Below are 7202 nucleotides of genomic sequence, written 5' to 3' on the forward strand. Positions count from 1 at the left end.
TTTATTTGATATAAATCTATCAAATGCTGTCTATAGTATTTCTTTGAATTTAAGTCATTGTTAATTTGGAGGGAGCTGAGATTGTTTCTCAGGAAGGCGTCAAGTGAATTTTTATATGATTTTTTGAATAGATTTATTTTTCGTTTATTTTTTGAGGTTTCGAGTGGTACAATATTCATATTCATTCTCGCTACGACAACCCTGTGTTCACTAATTCCTGAATCGGTTTTGATGCTCGTTATTAACTCAGGACTATTTGTTGCTAAGAGGTCAAGCGTGTTTTCACAACCGTTTACTATTCGCATCGGCTGATGAACTAACTGCTCGAAATAGCTCTCAGGGGATGCGTTTAACACAATTTCGGATAACGTTTTATCGTACCTCCGGACGGAAACATGTATCTTCGCCAACATGTCGAGGGTAAATTATAGCTACCACCAACTGTAATTGTATGAATTGTATGACTCTGGTGTCCGCCCCCGGTAGCTGAGTGGGCTGGCACGGTAGCTCAGCGTGTTCTGTCAGAGGGTTAGCTTCCCTCCGTAATAAAAAAACTGAGTTAATCGATCAACAACGAACTTAAAACGGATGTCTGACGACGTCCGCCCCGAAAAGATGCAACGAACAAAGGCCAACAAAATGAGTTGAAAAAGAAAATAAAAGAAAATGTGGTCAGCGCGACGGAATGTCAATCCTAAGGGCCCCTGTTCGATTCCCGGCTGGGTCGGAGATTTTCTCCGCTCAGGGACTGTTTGTTGTGTTGTCCTAATCATCATCATCATTTCATCCCCATCGACGCGCAAGTCGCCCAAGTGGCGTCAAATCGAAATACTTGGATCCGGCAAACGGTCTACCCGACGGGAGGCCCCAGTCACACTACATTATTATTTCAAAAATGTGTGTGTGAAATCTTATGGGACTTAACTGCTAAGGTCATCAGTCCCTAAGCTTACACACTGCAAGCACTCCGTCTTCAGGCCATAAGTGGCCCATCGGGACCATCGGACCGCCATGTCATCCTCAGCTGAGGATGCGGATAGGAGGGGCGTGTGGTCAGCACACCGCTCTCGCGGTCGTTATGATGGTTTTCTGTGACCGGAGCCGCTACTATTCGGTCGAGTAGCTCCTCAGTTGGCATCACGAGGCTGAGTGCACCCCGAAAAAATGGCAACAGCGCATGGCGGCCGGGATGGTCACCCATCCAAGTGCTGGCCATGCCCGACAGCGCTTAACTTCGGTGGTCTGAGGGGAACCGGTGTATCCACTGCGGCAAGGCCGTTGCCACAAGCTTACACACTACTTAACCTAAATTATCCTATGGACAAACACACACACTCATGACCGAGGGAGGACTCGAACCTCAGCTGGGATCATATTATTATGACTCTGGTAAGCATTTGAAAATAGACTCAACTTTTCTTTGAACCTTTCAGCAATTTTATCATCTGAGTTGGGAGGTCGGTAAAAGGATCCAATTATTATTTTATTCCGGTTGCCCAGAATCACCTCTGCCCATACTAACTCACAGGAACTATCTACTTCAATTTTGCGACAAGAGAAACTACTTCTAACAGCAAAAACACGCTACACAGATAGGTTCTTCGCATAATCTTCCGCTGAACTTATCTCCGGCTTTAGCCAGCTTTCAGTGCCTATATCGATTTTAGCATCAGTGCTTTCTATTACTGCTTGGAACTAAGGTACTTTCCCAACACAGCTACGACAGTTTACAACTGTTATACGTTCTCCTACGTTCGACCTGCACTCTTTGAAGCCCTTTTTGAATTTCCGCGAGGCCCTCTAACCTGAAAAACCGACCAGTCCACGCCATATAGCCCTGCTACCTGTGCAACCGCCGCCTGCATGTTGTGGACTCCTGACCAATTCAGTGGAACTCGAAACTCCACCAGTCTATGGCGCAAGTCGAAAAATCTACAGCAGAACCGTCTGAGCCACAGATTCAGATCATCCACTCAGATCTGTACCAAAGGTTGCAGTCGGTCCAATCGAATATGCTGCAAATGGTGAGCTGTACTATCCTCTCACAAGCAAGACTGGTAGCCTCTAGCACTTACGTTATCCACTTGGTTCAGAAGAGAATGTCTTCCGATGTATAGTGACGCACATCATTGCTACCAACGTAAGCTACCGCCTGCAGTTGGCTGTACACTATGCTCTTCATGGCATCCAGAAGGACCCTTTTCATTTTTGGAATGACTCCACCCGGTATGCACATTGTCATTCTTCCCCTGCTTGGCAATATGTCCCTAAAAGGCCCCATAACACGCTTCCTATTGGAAATCCAAACTACCAAAAATCCCACCCTTTGTGAAGTCCTGGATCTTACAGGTTGAGAGGTTCCATCTGAAACAGGACAAAGGGCTGCATTTGGCTGAGGCACAGTGTCAGACCCCAATAACACCTGGAACCTGTTTGTCAGACTAACTGGGGAGGCGTACGTGCGGCCCCCTGGGAACTTTTCACTGCCTGCCACACTCCAAGGCAGGCTCCCACTCAACCATAGATGAGAGGTCAATCTCAATGTGAACAGTAATTGGGCTGATCCCTGGTGTGGGCTGAGAGGAGAATTCAGTCGTTGGATCCGCATGGCTGGCCCACAACAGTGCTGCCCATCCACTGCAGCTTCAAGCTGTGTAACCGAAGCCATCACAGCCTGGAGCTGAGAGAAAAGTGTCAGCAACTCAGCTCGCATCTGCCCACAGTCTCTATCCACACTAAAGGTCATGGAAAAAAAACACTACATAGACAAACAAGGTCAATCGACAAGCATTACAGAACTCTATTGTAGACGTGAAGGAAAACGCAAGAACTGTGTCTAATAGATTAACATGTAGAGCTTCAAAAAATCTACTTCAAAAGCACGCATGTGAGACTCAATACTTTTCTGATTAGGAGCTTGCATATGTAACAAAATTGATTTACTTTCCGAAGCAAACGAAAACGCGAGAACTGTGTCTTTTAAATATTAAGTTAACACACAGAAACTCAAGAAACTAAACTAGTAACGCACACAGATGAAACTATACAATTCACTTCTGGTTAGAAACTCGTAAAATGTCACCGAATCGGTTACTTCCCTGTATCTGCCTGTGTCTCGGCCGGCTGCTGCTGACTGACTAGCTGAGTAGCGCCAACAAGTGGTCACTAGCTTTCAGAACTAACGCACAAACGATTATCGACAGGATAGACCTTCAACTCGTCTTCTGCGTAACCTGTGGTAGTAATCGAAGGCACATTGATGGCTGTGAACCATGTGAAACTGTTGCGGACTGATGGAATCCATTCAGCTTGATGCCTTCCCCGTTGGCGACGGTATCTTTTAGCAAGATGCTCGTGACCAGAATCACGTTACAGTAGTCTATGACATCGAACTCTCGTTGATGTTTTGGCCACCAAATTCGTCTGATCTGAACATCATGGAGCACATCAGGTACCCTATTGGCAGCCTTCTCTGCACCCACCAATAACAGGACCGTAATTTACGGAAAATCTGTAACCACATGTATCGAAATATGGTGCCACATACATTTGGGAAACTACTAAAGACTTTTCAAACACATGCCACATAGAATCTCTACTTTAATCGGTTCCAGAAGTGGTCTATCATGCTACTAAGCATTTAGTCATAACATTACGTTCACCAGTGTATTACATTGCGGGTAATAACGAATTTTTCGTCACGATTCCGGTTCAGGTAAAGCACCTGGATCAGAGCTCGTCCGTCGATTGCTGTTGTTCATCAAAAAGTGTGAGAGGCCTATTGCTTTATGTTGAATTTAGGGAAACACAACAGCTGTGACGAATTTTTAACGAGAGAAACTGATATAGAGGGTGCTGAGATATTTTGTGCATTGATAATATGTACTGAATTAAATGTGTTAGTTGTTTTTCTTTTCTCTGTGTCTAACAGTCTTCCCACAAACATGTCACATAGTTAAGCACCTGATGTTTTCCACACAGTCGTAACTGCTGCACGAAATATATTACGCCTGTCGGTATAGACCGTTTTGCGTCCACACGTCCACACATCCACGCTTCAACACCTGACCTCCTGGCCTGGCGAAAACAGCCATTAACGGCTTACATGTGCCATCTGTAAATTGAGGTTTCAACCAATCTGTAAACATACTAATCCCAAGAGCTATAATTGTTTGTCTGCAAATGAAGTAAATATTGATGTATGTTATTCCATACGTTGTCCTCAGTAACTAGTAAAAATATTTGCGCTTGTACCTATAACATCTTGTATATAACAAACAATATTCAGTGTCCATACAGACTCAGGAAACGTCTTCTTAATTTCCTTCCTGGTTATACAAAAACCAGGTGATTGATTATAAAATAACCTGATTTATTCTTTTTTTTGTGTGAGTGATGTGGTGCAAGGGATAAAACAAGGATCTCGCACTCGATAAGGTGGTGGTCCAGATAGCCTCCAAATTCAATTTCTCCTAAATAGCCTAAGGGAATTTCCTGGATGGTTCCAATTAAAAGGACAGGGACGATTACCTTCCACATTCTTTATCAATTGGAGTTTGTTATCAGACTATAATGACTTTGTTATCAATGTAATCAGTTAAGTAAGTCATGGCTGAAAACTACTGACTCAAATTATTTACAAAAGAAAGTGGAAGTGGTAGAAACCAATCGGGATGAAGATACCTTTGGGTTCTGGAGAATTGTATGAACTTTTTTGAAATTTCAGTCATGTTGAAAATTACAGCAAAGTTCTGAAATAAGGGGCGAGCTTCCCTGCCTACAATTAGAAGCCGGTCGTTGGTGGAAAGCAAGGGACTTTCGATTAGCAAGGTTCTAAAGTACCTGTGGACTAATTAAATTTAATACTTACGTAGAGGGGAAGGGTAGAAACTAATCTAAAACTGCCAATACAAAATGTAAATTATTTTCTGAACCAAAGAAAGGTTAAACATATTAAAGGAACCGGAATCCGAAGAAACTAACCGACAGGAGCATCCATTGGTGGTGGAAGGGTGAAAGGAAGTGAAGGTTCGGTCGCTGCTAATGACAATGACTGGGGAGACATAGGTGGACTGTTGACAGTGACAGCTACCCATTAGAAGATGAGCGGTCTGGGGTGATGCCGAACACTTTAGAGCGCTGTCGACATTCATCTCGGTGTCGAACAATTTCGTCGAGCACGCCGTCATCAGCCACCAACAGCAGCGAAATCTTATCTTCCAGGTTGATAGACTGGCCAGAAGCACTAGAGAAATCGGCTCGTGGCATACAAGCTGTATGGGGATGAGTCCCATTCATAAAACTGCCAGGTATTTATTGCAACATACCCTACCTTCCAGTCATGAGGGAAAGTGCAGTAACGTTAGACTTACTTGGACATCAACCAATAGTGGCCAGTATCAGTGTATAGCATAGGTTCAGAATTAATTTCTCAGTTAACGTGGAATATAGTGTTCAGAACTGGTTTTTGGGCTACTGACTTATGTCACTGAAACCTCAGATGTTCCTAACGTTAAACGTGAATTCTCTCTTGTGGAATTCTGCTTAGGGCACAAAATATTAATACGTAGGAGCAACCGTAAAGTCGTTGCCTCAAGAGCTGAAGCATCAAACTTATGAAAAGTAAGTGGACACTAAGGTTCCTATAGCTGTGGCCGTGATCTTTCACTCAGCGAATTCGCTACTAATGTGGCTTGTTGCTGGAGCCGTCTTTGCGCTCATTAGTATTTTTTCTCAGAATTAATAGTAGTTTGAAAATCAGTAGAAGCTACTAGTAATTTTGATCCTTAATGTATAAACTGGGCTTGACCTCCTCTCCTGTGTCAAGATTAATCTGGAGTTGTTCTGCCAAGGATGCCCAAGATGGTTATTGAAAGTGAGAAGTAGCTGTTTCGCACGTAAGAATTTTTGTATCAAAGGCTAGCAGACTGGAGAAAAAGTTTTGTAATGTCATAAGAAATGGAAAGTCTTCTGGCTGACACACTGTTGGCGTAATAGCTGTCCCTTACTTTTTTTGCTTTAACACTCATGAGGGGATCGGCGAAGCACAGGAGGTGCAGTATAGGCGACAAAATGTGCCAATGTAGAAAATGAAAAAAGCTTAAATGTGACGAAAAATTAGGAGTAACCAAGCAAGTCATTCAGAGAACCTTACGTTGTTGGTACGCCACCGATATTTAAACACGACTAAAAAGAAGCCTTAGGTGGCTAGAGAGCTAGAACCCTAACCAAACTAACACAACAAAGAAGCCCGATCGCATCAAAAGGAAGCAGGTGGACCCGTCATGCCATACGGGGGTAATGGAATGTACTCGAATTAAATCAAGCGATGCCGAGGGAATTAGATTAGGTTGGTTGGTTGGTTGGTTTGGGGAAGGAGACCAGACAGCGTGGTCATCGGTCTCATCGGATTAGGGAAGGATGGGGAAGGAAGTCGGCCGTGCCCTTTCAGAGGAACCATCCCGGCATTGGCCTGGAGTGATTTAGGGAAATCACGAAAAACCTAAACCAGGAGGGCCGGACGCGGGATTGAACCGTCGTCCTCCCGAATGCGAGTCCAGTGTCTAACCACTGCGCCACCTCGCTCGGTGAATTATATTAGGAAATGAGACGCTAGAGTAGTAGATGAGTTTTCCTACTTGGGTTGTAAAATGACTGATGAAGGTTGAAGTACAGGGGGCTTAAAATGTACACTAGCAATGGCAACAAAAGCGTTCCTGAGGAAGAGGGCTTTGTTAGTATTGGGCATAAATTTAAGTGTTCGGAAATATTTTATGTAGGTATTTGTGTGCTACATAGCCTAGTATGGAACTGAAACGTGTACTATAAGATGTTTACACAAGAAGATAGTAGAAGCTTTTGAAATGTGGCACTACATAAAAATGTTGAAGATCAGATGGATAGGTCCCATACTGAATTAAATTTCGGATAAATGAAATGTGAATGGGACTGTTTGATAGGACACATTCTGAGACATCAAGGAATTATCAGTTTAGCATTGGTCAGACGTGGGGGTGTGAAAAACCTGTAGAGAAGGACCAAGAGGTGAATACAGTAAGCAGGTTCAAAGGGGTGCTCGTTGAAGTAGTTATTCGGTGAATGAAGTTCGCACAGGGTAGAGTAGCATGAAAAGCTGCATCAAGTTAGTATTCGGGCTGAAGACAAAAACGAGAACAAGTCAAGTCTATATATAATTAACCTAG

The 7202-nt window shown here is 43.6% G+C and overlaps 1 pseudogene; it reads right to left on the minus strand.

The window, feature by feature from the left end:
• Positions 1 to 1165: 1165 nt before the first annotated feature.
• LOC124724767 lies at positions 1166 to 1283 on the minus strand (annotated as a pseudogene).
• Positions 1284 to 7202: the final 5919 nt, after the last annotated feature.

The sequence above is a fragment of the Schistocerca piceifrons genome, chromosome 1 (assembly GCF_021461385.2).
Source record: "Schistocerca piceifrons isolate TAMUIC-IGC-003096 chromosome 1, iqSchPice1.1, whole genome shotgun sequence".
Classification (NCBI taxonomy): Eukaryota; Metazoa; Arthropoda; class Insecta; order Orthoptera; family Acrididae; genus Schistocerca; species Schistocerca piceifrons.